We start from the raw sequence: 9,463 nt of genomic DNA on the forward strand, positions 1-9,463 counted from the left end.
GGGCATTTGCAGGAGGAGCAGGAACAGAACAAGCCAGACCCACTTGCCAGGCTTCTGCTGCAGTGTTTCCCCTCTGTTAAAGAGCAGAAGTGTAACAGTGCTGTGTCCTCTGGACACTGGAGGCTGAAGGTAGATTTACTGCCAAGAAAACCTTTCAGAGTATTTAACTCATACTTCTTTTATTTCTAACCATTACACACAAGCGTGGTGTGCCTTCCACCTCTTGCTTCTAGATACAGCTGTAGCAAAAGAGTACATGAAAAATTAAATTAGTTAATTTCTAATAGTCTACAAACATTTGAAGGATGCTGTGAACTTTCCAAAGCATTTTTTGAGGTTACTCATTACTTCAATCAATTAATGTTTGTTTAAATGCAAACACAGCTAGTTTGTAGGGTTGTTTGGTTTTTACCCCACGCACAAGGGACTTCCAAACTCAGCGAATGAAACACTTTGAGTTAACAAACCCCATTTCTCTAAATCCCATAATCTCAAATGACAAATATTATTGCTCTTAGAATTGGGAGCATGAGGGTGGATGGGAAATCAGCCTGGGTTTTGGTTGTTTTTTTCTGATGCTGTTGCCTTCTGGTTTGTAACCCTCCAAGCCATAAAATTCATAAACCTGAGCTGCCAGTAATGCCTTTTAAGATGGATTTTGTCTCCATCAGTGTGCCAAGAAAAGAGACAAGTATATTTGCAGTGTGTCATATCTGGAATATATATTTGGCCTTACCAGCCCCAACAAACCTGGTGCTGCCTCTCATCTCTGCTAGTGCCAGTGCCCACACACAGCCCCCTTTCCCCAGAGGATGTTTGTGCTCTGTTTAGACAGCAGACCCCCTAGTACCACAAGGCAGACTTTACCTAGTCTAAAGAAGCAGTGATAACCTTTTTCCCTCTAAAAACTTGGACTAGCCTGGTATTTTCCAGTACCTTTCAACCCCTCTGATCTGCAATATGCACGTTGTAGCCCTATTTCCCTGTTGTTTTACAGAAAATAGCCCTGGAAATGCCCCTTTTTTTGAATCTCTCTCAGTAACAACCTTGTAAGAGGGCACTTCAGCATTTCTGAATTGTTCATTTTTCCAGATTTCTGTTACTCTAGTTTTTCTTCCCTTAAACAGATATTTCTTTCATTTACATTAATTTTCCTTTATGAACATGAAAACCTAACCTTTTTGTGGGCAAAAAGTAAATACAGGATTAGCAAACTTGCACAATGGCTTGGTTCACGTTTCATTCTTTGCAGCGTGATCTCATTAATGAATAGTCAAGTTGAATTTGGAAAATGAATACAGGATAAAAAAAAAAAAAGCTGCTTTGTACCACTCAGATTTTACTTTAGAAATAATTAGTGTTGACTGGATCTAATAAAAAGGCAGGCTTTTCAATTTATAGTTTTGAATTGAATGTTTGCTATGGTATTTCTTATTCTTCTAGTTTCTTGAGAAATAGCAATACCTAAAGATCCCGAGATCATTTCCCTGGAACCCTGCTGATTTCATTCTTACTGAGTTCTATAGATCTGAGCCTGTAATTATTATGTAACTTAAAGCAAAATGACAATTAAAGTGATTATTTCACTAAAATGTTAGGAAAATTAACCTAATCCCTATTGTTAAGCAGACAGATTTTTTTTCCTATGGAGAAAAAAGTTATAACCAGTAATTCATTAAAAGTTTTAGTTTTCTGCGTTCTGTTAAGCTGTTAATATTTTAAACCTCATTTTTATGACAACCACATTTGCACTAATCTAGATGTGGTTTCCTTGTAATTCTTGAATTTTTTAAAAAAATATGTCAGAAACAGCCACATTGTTTTAGATTCCTTAATGAAGGCAGCCTGCTTGCCTTGCTTAGGTCTGCTTTCTTGTCATGAATATTTAGCCCATTAACTTGAGCACAATGGCTTGTTCCACATTTCAGGCTGGATACCAAGCAGCTGTGAACCCTTCTGTCTCTGTTTCTGTTTGATTCCGTGGGAATGGGAGAAGTGTGCAGGATTGGAAACAGCAAAATTCACTATTCCTGCCAGGGCTTTGCCTGGGCAAACTGCACCTCACCTAGGAGAACCACACACGTGATGCCCAGAGCCTGATTACATGTGGAAATCAAAACAGAAGCAAAACAGTTTCCAGATGTCATCTGTATTTTCCTTCTCTCTAAAACTTTGATTTTTTTTTTTTTAAGAAAAAATTGTGTTGGTGTAAGGCTCTAGGTCCTGTGAATTTGGAGCAAAGTAGTAAGATGGTAATTAAAACTTTTTTTTTTTTTTTTTTTTTTTTTTTTTTTTTTTTAAAAAGAAAAAATTGTGTTGGTATAAGGCTCTAGGTCCTCTGAATTTGGAGCAAAGTAGTGCGATGGTAATTAAAACAACAGAGATCAAAACAGATGAAAGTAAGAACAACAGATGCGACAGAAAACTCTTACAGAATAAGACTTCAGTAAATCTACTGGAAATGAATATCAGTTCTATAAACCTCCAATTGATAATCACGAGAATAAAAATTAAAGCAAAAAAACATCTTCTACAAAAATAAAAAAATCAAAGGTTAGAGTAAAACCCAGAGTCAAACCTAACTGTTGCCCCAAGTCAAACTTAATCTGTTGTTCTCTGTGGTGTGACCTGCTGTGTTGCACATGCAGTTTTTGGGTCATCTCTGGTTGGACACCTTTTCACTAATTACTGTAATAAAACACTTAGGAAATTTTAGTAATCTTTCAAGTCCATACCTGCAGGAAGCCTCCTTTCTGTACTTTCCTAATTGTTCTTATTTAGAACAATGACCTAGACTGAATTTGTTAGATTTCATTTTTTGGAATATATTTTAAGTCAATAGATCAGCAGGGTCTTAATGTGAGATTCTTGTCCCTGTGCATTTGTGTGTGATCATCTGGACCCTCTTGCCTCCGTGGTACTGCAGGCGGCCCAGTGTGTGAGTTCAGGGAAAAGGCTCAGCAGCTGCCTCTCCCACTTGGCATGACTGCCCAGGAGGGAGTTGTACAAAAGGAGAGAATTGATTTCTACCTTGGTTCCGTGAGAAAAGTGAAACTTCCTGCAGTTTCTCTGTGTGTGTCTCCCTCAGCCCCGCTCCCCTCCCAAATAACTTTTGAACCCTTTGGTCAGTTTTGCAGGAAAGTTGCACTGCAGGGAGTTAATTGAGATGAGCAGTTGCTAAGAGGAGAGAGTCTCCATGAACATCCCAGTGAAGAGGAGTCTTTGGCTCGGCACCAGAAGATTGATACGGAAAAGGGACGTGAATGCTCCAGGTAGATGAAAAGTTGTCATCAGAGATCAAACCAAACCCAAACCCAAAAAATTATGGGGGAAATTATCAACATTATTCTGTGCATAGAACTTCTTGGGGTTTCTTTCTCCTAAAGCTTTAAGGAATGAGTGGTTTTTAGCCTCTTCCCCTTTGCTGTTCCTTTGCTTGCTGACACCACTCTTGCAACCTGAGCAGCACCTGTGAGTCTCTGTGGATTCATTCTCTCTTAACAAAGAACTAAGCATGCTTCAAATTTATTTCTCTAGATGCAGGATTTCCATGTTATACATCACACAGTTGTAGTTAGTCTGGAAAGCTATTTAAGCACTTCTGAAATTTTTGGAATGTAAATAGGAAGCTCTCCTTTATTGACATGTTTGTGTTTGCATTGGTATCCGTCTCTGAGTTGAGGTCTGAGTCATGGTTGTATTATATTTATCTATCTATAAGAGAGATCTTTGCAGCATTTCTACAGGATCTACTGAATTGTTTTACCTGAACTGTGTAAGTGGCTTGATTTACCTCTGAGCTGGGAGGGGCAGCTGGAAATCTCCACTCTTTGTATATCTCAGCCTATCTTTAATTATTTTGTAAGTGGTTCTACTTACATTGCATTATTCCAAGTTGAAATGTTTATTGGAACATTCTTTGCTGGTTAATTGGAAAGCTGTTATTTATGGCTTCCAGGTGATTTGCACTGATGGGCATTCAGGGTGGTTTTCTGGCTTCATTTAACCTGTTGATTTAGAAGTGGGTATTTATTTTGCAACTGATGTGAGTTTTTCTTTCCACTTAATCCTTGAGATCAGCTATTAGATTTCACAGAAAAGGAAAGATAAACTGTCTCTGTATCCTGAGCCTACTAACAGAATATGCAGTCCAGAAATAACATACTGTACAGACTGATGGAGCAAGCACTATGAAAAATTTTCTTTCCTACAGATGTGATAGTTCTCAGAAATCCAGTTTTCATTTGCACTATGCCAGGTGAAAAAGGGCTCTTTTCAGGATGGGATATTTCAGGGTTTAAATAGTCTCTTTGTACTAAGAGCTCATGCACTGTTTTTTAGTGTTTATATTTTTGGTACTTTTCCTTCTTTGAAGTGATAGGGGAAACAGAGCAATCTGCAGCTCACAAGAAAAACCAGGAGGATAAAGTGATGTGTCCTGGGACTTGCTTTTCACTGTGTTTGCAGCCGTGATCCCAACAGTCCCTGTGCTCCTGCCTGCACCAGGGCAACAGCCCAAGGTGTCAAAACCCCTCTGATCCTCCTTCTGGGGCAGGATTCAGTTGTCTTTCATACTGAGAACTTATCTTAACATTAATTTTAATGAATAAGAGGAGCTTCATGCTATGTTAAACTTCATTTTCAAAGTGGAAAAGGAAGAGAACTGTGAAAGATGTCCCTGCTTTCTCTGTATTTCTTCCACAGAAGAGCTAGGACTGCAAGTAAGAGAAGAGTAGGGCAAAGGAAGCTCAAAGGACAGGGGAAACTTAGCCTGAACAAAACCTTTCATTACAAAAGTGTCTGACTTTGGTGAAAATTATATGTTGCTTTTGACTAGCAAACTTTATGAGAGAGCCAAGTTACTTTATTATTTTTAAAGTCAGTGACTAAAAATGAAAGAGATAACTCAGATAATGTTGGAGAGTTTCTTTGTTTGTTGGCTTGTTTCACTGGTTTGAGGAAGAAATGAAAACTCCTTTGGTCACTAAAGGAAATGAAATAGGCAAGATATTCAAAGCTTTGATCATAGTCTTGAATCTAAAAATAAAATAAACTAAGCACTTCAAACAAACATAAGTTGAGGCATCAATAACAGTGATAACCAGCTTTATGGCTGGGATAATTGAGCTAGTTTAAAATAAAGGAGCTAGCAGTATGAGAGAGCCATTTTGAAAAACTGGTAAAAACTCTTTTCTGGGCACTACCTTCTACCTACTCCTTTGTTGCTGCTCTCATGAAGAAATTAGATGAGTTGATGGCTGCAGTGTCTGTTCTTGAATGATAAGCCTAATTCTTAGTTACACAGCTGCATCTGGAAAGATCAACAGAAGACAAAGGTCTTGGCTCCAATCATGAAATTTCCTTACATGTTAAAAAGCTCACAATTTAACAGTTTTCATGTTAGAAGCTAATAGAATAATCACCCTCAGCAGTTTAATGCCATCAGTCTAAAAGTATTTTCTTTGAACTGCTGGCCACTGCTTTATTTGTTTATTTACCTGTTATTGTGGGAGAGGAGGAAGAGAGTGTAAGGGGAAAGCAGGAGTTGCTGTATGAGAGCTGTGCTTGTTGTCACACCAAGCAAACATCTCTTGGGAATGCTCTAGGTGTGGTGGCAGCTCTCCTAGCACAAGGGACAGGCTCTGGGACAAACGAGTGAGGTTTGGGTGTATGGCATTAAAACTTCATGTTCTGAGCATAGAGAAACCTCTTGAAGAAAAGTCCTGCCTTGTTCTCAGTGGAACTAAAGTTCTGGGAACATCTTAAACTATTTATTCATGTATTATCTGGTTTTGTTATACTCAGATTTTTTCCCCCAGCCAGTTCCCCACAAAGGCAATGGACGCTTGTGTTGGCACAGGAGGTGCAGCAGCAGACAGCAGATGTTAGCTGGGAGGTGGGAATGCTTCTTTCCATGGTGGCCACACATGTGTTCAAAGCATTTGAGAAACCCACAGCCTGAGGAACTGCTGATACACAGGTTCCAGAGCTGTGTGGTAACTTTCCTTACAGCCACATTATGGTATTTACCTAAAGGGCTTAGTTCCCTCTATTACCAACAATATTAACAAGAAATTCTTTGTAAGAAGTTTGGGCTACATTCACTTTCAAACCACACACAGAACTACTGCTTGTAGCAGTTTTAAGATTTGGTACTTTACCTCGTTGTTGGCAAGGTGACTTTGTGACCCTGGACTATAAAGTGAAAGGGTGCTTTGTCAGTGATTTCTGAAGAGTAGGAATCTCATCCTGAGCTGGCTTTACAGTACAAACACAAATATTGTTCATGATTTCTGTCCTCTGACAATGATTTTATCTTATGAAGAGACTCCACTGTGACAAGCTCACCCCTATATGTTAGTGAAGTAGTTAAAATGCAGAGCTGTTCAGAGTATTATTTAAATGTCTTTTGCAACCTTAGAGAGGAATGACCTTGCTGCCCTGGCTAAACTCCAGTTTACATCATTACAGCCTACTACTTAACTCATCAAGGAAATGCTGTGCAGAGGCCAGAGCTAAACCTGCCCTGTTCAGTCTGAACTGGGCTATCCACAGAAACCAGTGCTCTGCAGGGATTCTGCACTGGGAGAGGGGTTTGCTGTGAAGCACTGGGGTGTTAGCTGATGCACAAATTACTGCCTTTGCTTCTGCCATCACCAGGAAGACTCAGATACTAAAGGTAATCAGCAAGGAGTACAAGCCAGAACAGAGAAAGAACAGGCTTTAGAACTATCCAGAAATGTAGTAAATGACCCTGACAAGTTTTGCCCTTGAAATGATACATTAGTCAGAACAGTATTTGACCTGTAAGCAGTCAGCCCAAAGAAGGGCTCAAGGACAGTTCTGGTGTTGCAAAGGCCCAGGGAAAAGCAAAAATAAAAGCTAAAAGGGATGATAGTTTATTTAAAGGAAATAGAACAGCATGCTTTCATTTTTTCTTCAGATTCTTATTGAAGAATGGCAGAGAAATTTTGCAGGAAAGGAAGATTACTTTTATTAGGAAAAACTGTCAGAATAGGTAAGCACTGAACAGATTCCATACCATAGAATGGCTTTCATCAGAGGTTTGCAAAATTAGACAAATATCTGTCAAGAATAAATATACCTCAGTTCCTATGCTATGGGGCAGAAGGTCTGTTCAGGTTTCTCTGAGTTTATTTGAAGCTGTTGTTGTTTTCCTCTGTCCTATTCTCTGCTGGTTCTAATTCTGGCTGTTAGCATGTGCTTTAGAAGGCTCACTGCAGACTGGGATTTGGCACACTGAGGTATCTGAAAAAGCCTCCCCAAGGCCAGACAGACAATGATTGTTAGGCTGAAGTACAAAGATCCAGGTGATCCTAAAACATGCGGCACAATTTGAGGGGCTTTTTTCTCCCTGTTCTTGAACTCAAAAATCCATAGCAACTACTGCTCTTTCTCATGGCTTTCCTACCAAGTCTGCCCACCAAGGACAGGACACATGTTGGACATGCTGTTAACTAATAACTGGTTTGGGCCTCACAAAATGCCAGTGAAGAGCAGTGATTTTCAGTCTCTGTGCAACTACACTTGACTGGAACAAATGGACTAAAACGACTGGTCACCTCTTCAGCATTTAGAGCAGCCCCTCAGTCAAAGCCCATTGCCATGATGTGCTCCAAAAGTCCTTCTCTGTATATTTATTTTTTGTAATGCTTGCCATAGATGCTGGAAATTCAGGCTCTCATGTTTATCCAACCACTTGTCTGAGTGGTAAATTTGGGAAGTAAACAAGTCCCCTTCTAGGCACCTGCCACCCTTGTGTGTTCTGTCCCTCAGCCTAAATAAAGCTGTGACTGCTTCTGTGGAAACTGCTGTCCTGCTGTGGTGTACAGGGCACACACAGGTACTGAACACTGACCTCTACACTTTGCAGAGGTGTTTTCTTACCTGTTGTATTTATCATGTAACTGAATAATGAGATTGAACTTAATCTACTTCTCTATGGTCTTTTGTGTCAAATCTTTCTATAAAAGAATAATAAAATCTCGTAGAGTAGCCTTTAGAAGAAACAGAAGCTAAAATATCAAATTAAGGTTTCACTTAGGGCATCATAGTAAATACAGAGACGAATTATGGCTACTGAGATACACAAGATTGAAAAAAAATATAAAAAAAAGGAAAAAAATGAAGGAACAGCAGAGAACAGTTTTAAAACTAAAGCATTCCAAAGCAGCCACAGACAAATCAGTAGTAGCCCTCCCTCTGTATTCTTCATTGTTGTAATTGCAGAATCAGTCAGAAGACATTTTGTAAAAGGTTGGTCAAGAATGTGCCTATTAACTGTAGTAAAACTGTAACCAGAAATGTATTTCCTTCTTGAGCAGAAAACACAGAGAGATCTACAAAGTGAGGGCCCTCTGTTATCCCAGTACCTTCAGTCTGCTGGGAAAAAGCAAAACCAAGTCAGTAATGACAAAAGATTTAAATTTAAAAGCTGCATCTTCATGAAGATTTCTAACACAATGCACTTCTGCCTGAACACAGAACTGAACTGCACCTCCAGATGCTGACTTGCACGTGAATTGTCTCTTGCTCATGCCAGCTTGGCTTTCAGGAAAGCACTTGACTTTCATGTGAATTTAAAAAGCCCCACATGAACAGATATTAAGGTTTCCTCCTTTAAAGCCACACTTAAATGTTGCTGACACAGTGACACACCCCCAGGCTTTGAAGCAGCACTTTTGCAACAACACGAATATAGATCTCTGCTCAACTCACACTTGTTTTTCCCAGAGCTGAAGTCTGATGTTTATTAAGAAAAAATACAAAAACCTTTCAGTGTGCCTTTCCTAGTATGGTGCATATTTTGGAGGGGGAATCTGTTTACTTTTTATTTTCCTATACTTTCTTAATGTTTCTGAGTTTTCAAAACCTGTCATTTGTCAGTTATGGCCTTAAATAATTTTCCCTATTTGTTCTGTTGAAACTTTTCATTTAGGGAAAAATCCACTGGTTCCAAGGTTATGAAAAGGTTGTATCAGTTTCAGCTCTGCAGGTAAGAGGGATGGAAACAAAAATTGCTAACATTTGGGCAGTGGTGTTTTTTTTGCTTCAGCTACATCTGAGGTTATCTAAAAAGCTGTTATACAAAGGGAGAAAAATGCAAAAGCAGAAAACTGTCCAGAGTTGTTGATAGGGTATATTTTCCTTCTCTCCCTGTGTGACAGGAAAAAGAGTCATGAACTTACAGGCAAACTAACTTTGAAAAACTTTTACAGGTCTTAAAATATTATTTTTCTGCATACCAAGGCCTGAACAGGAAAGCAAAATGGCTAATTATGAAAATCTTTCCTTAAAATTCTCAGTAATGCTAGTCCTAGTAAATAATCTATGATAGAGGAAAATGCCACAGTCGTAAGTAGTGGTAGTCTGAAGAGCTGTGGTGCCTGACTTTACTGTACGAGGAGATGCAGAAGGACCTTGCTGCCATGGGACTAAGTTA

Source organism: Onychostruthus taczanowskii, unplaced genomic scaffold, assembly GCF_017590055.1.
Source record: "Onychostruthus taczanowskii isolate IOZ18803 unplaced genomic scaffold, ASM1759005v1 scaffold20, whole genome shotgun sequence".
In the NCBI taxonomy this organism is placed as follows: Eukaryota; Metazoa; Chordata; class Aves; order Passeriformes; family Passeridae; genus Onychostruthus; species Onychostruthus taczanowskii.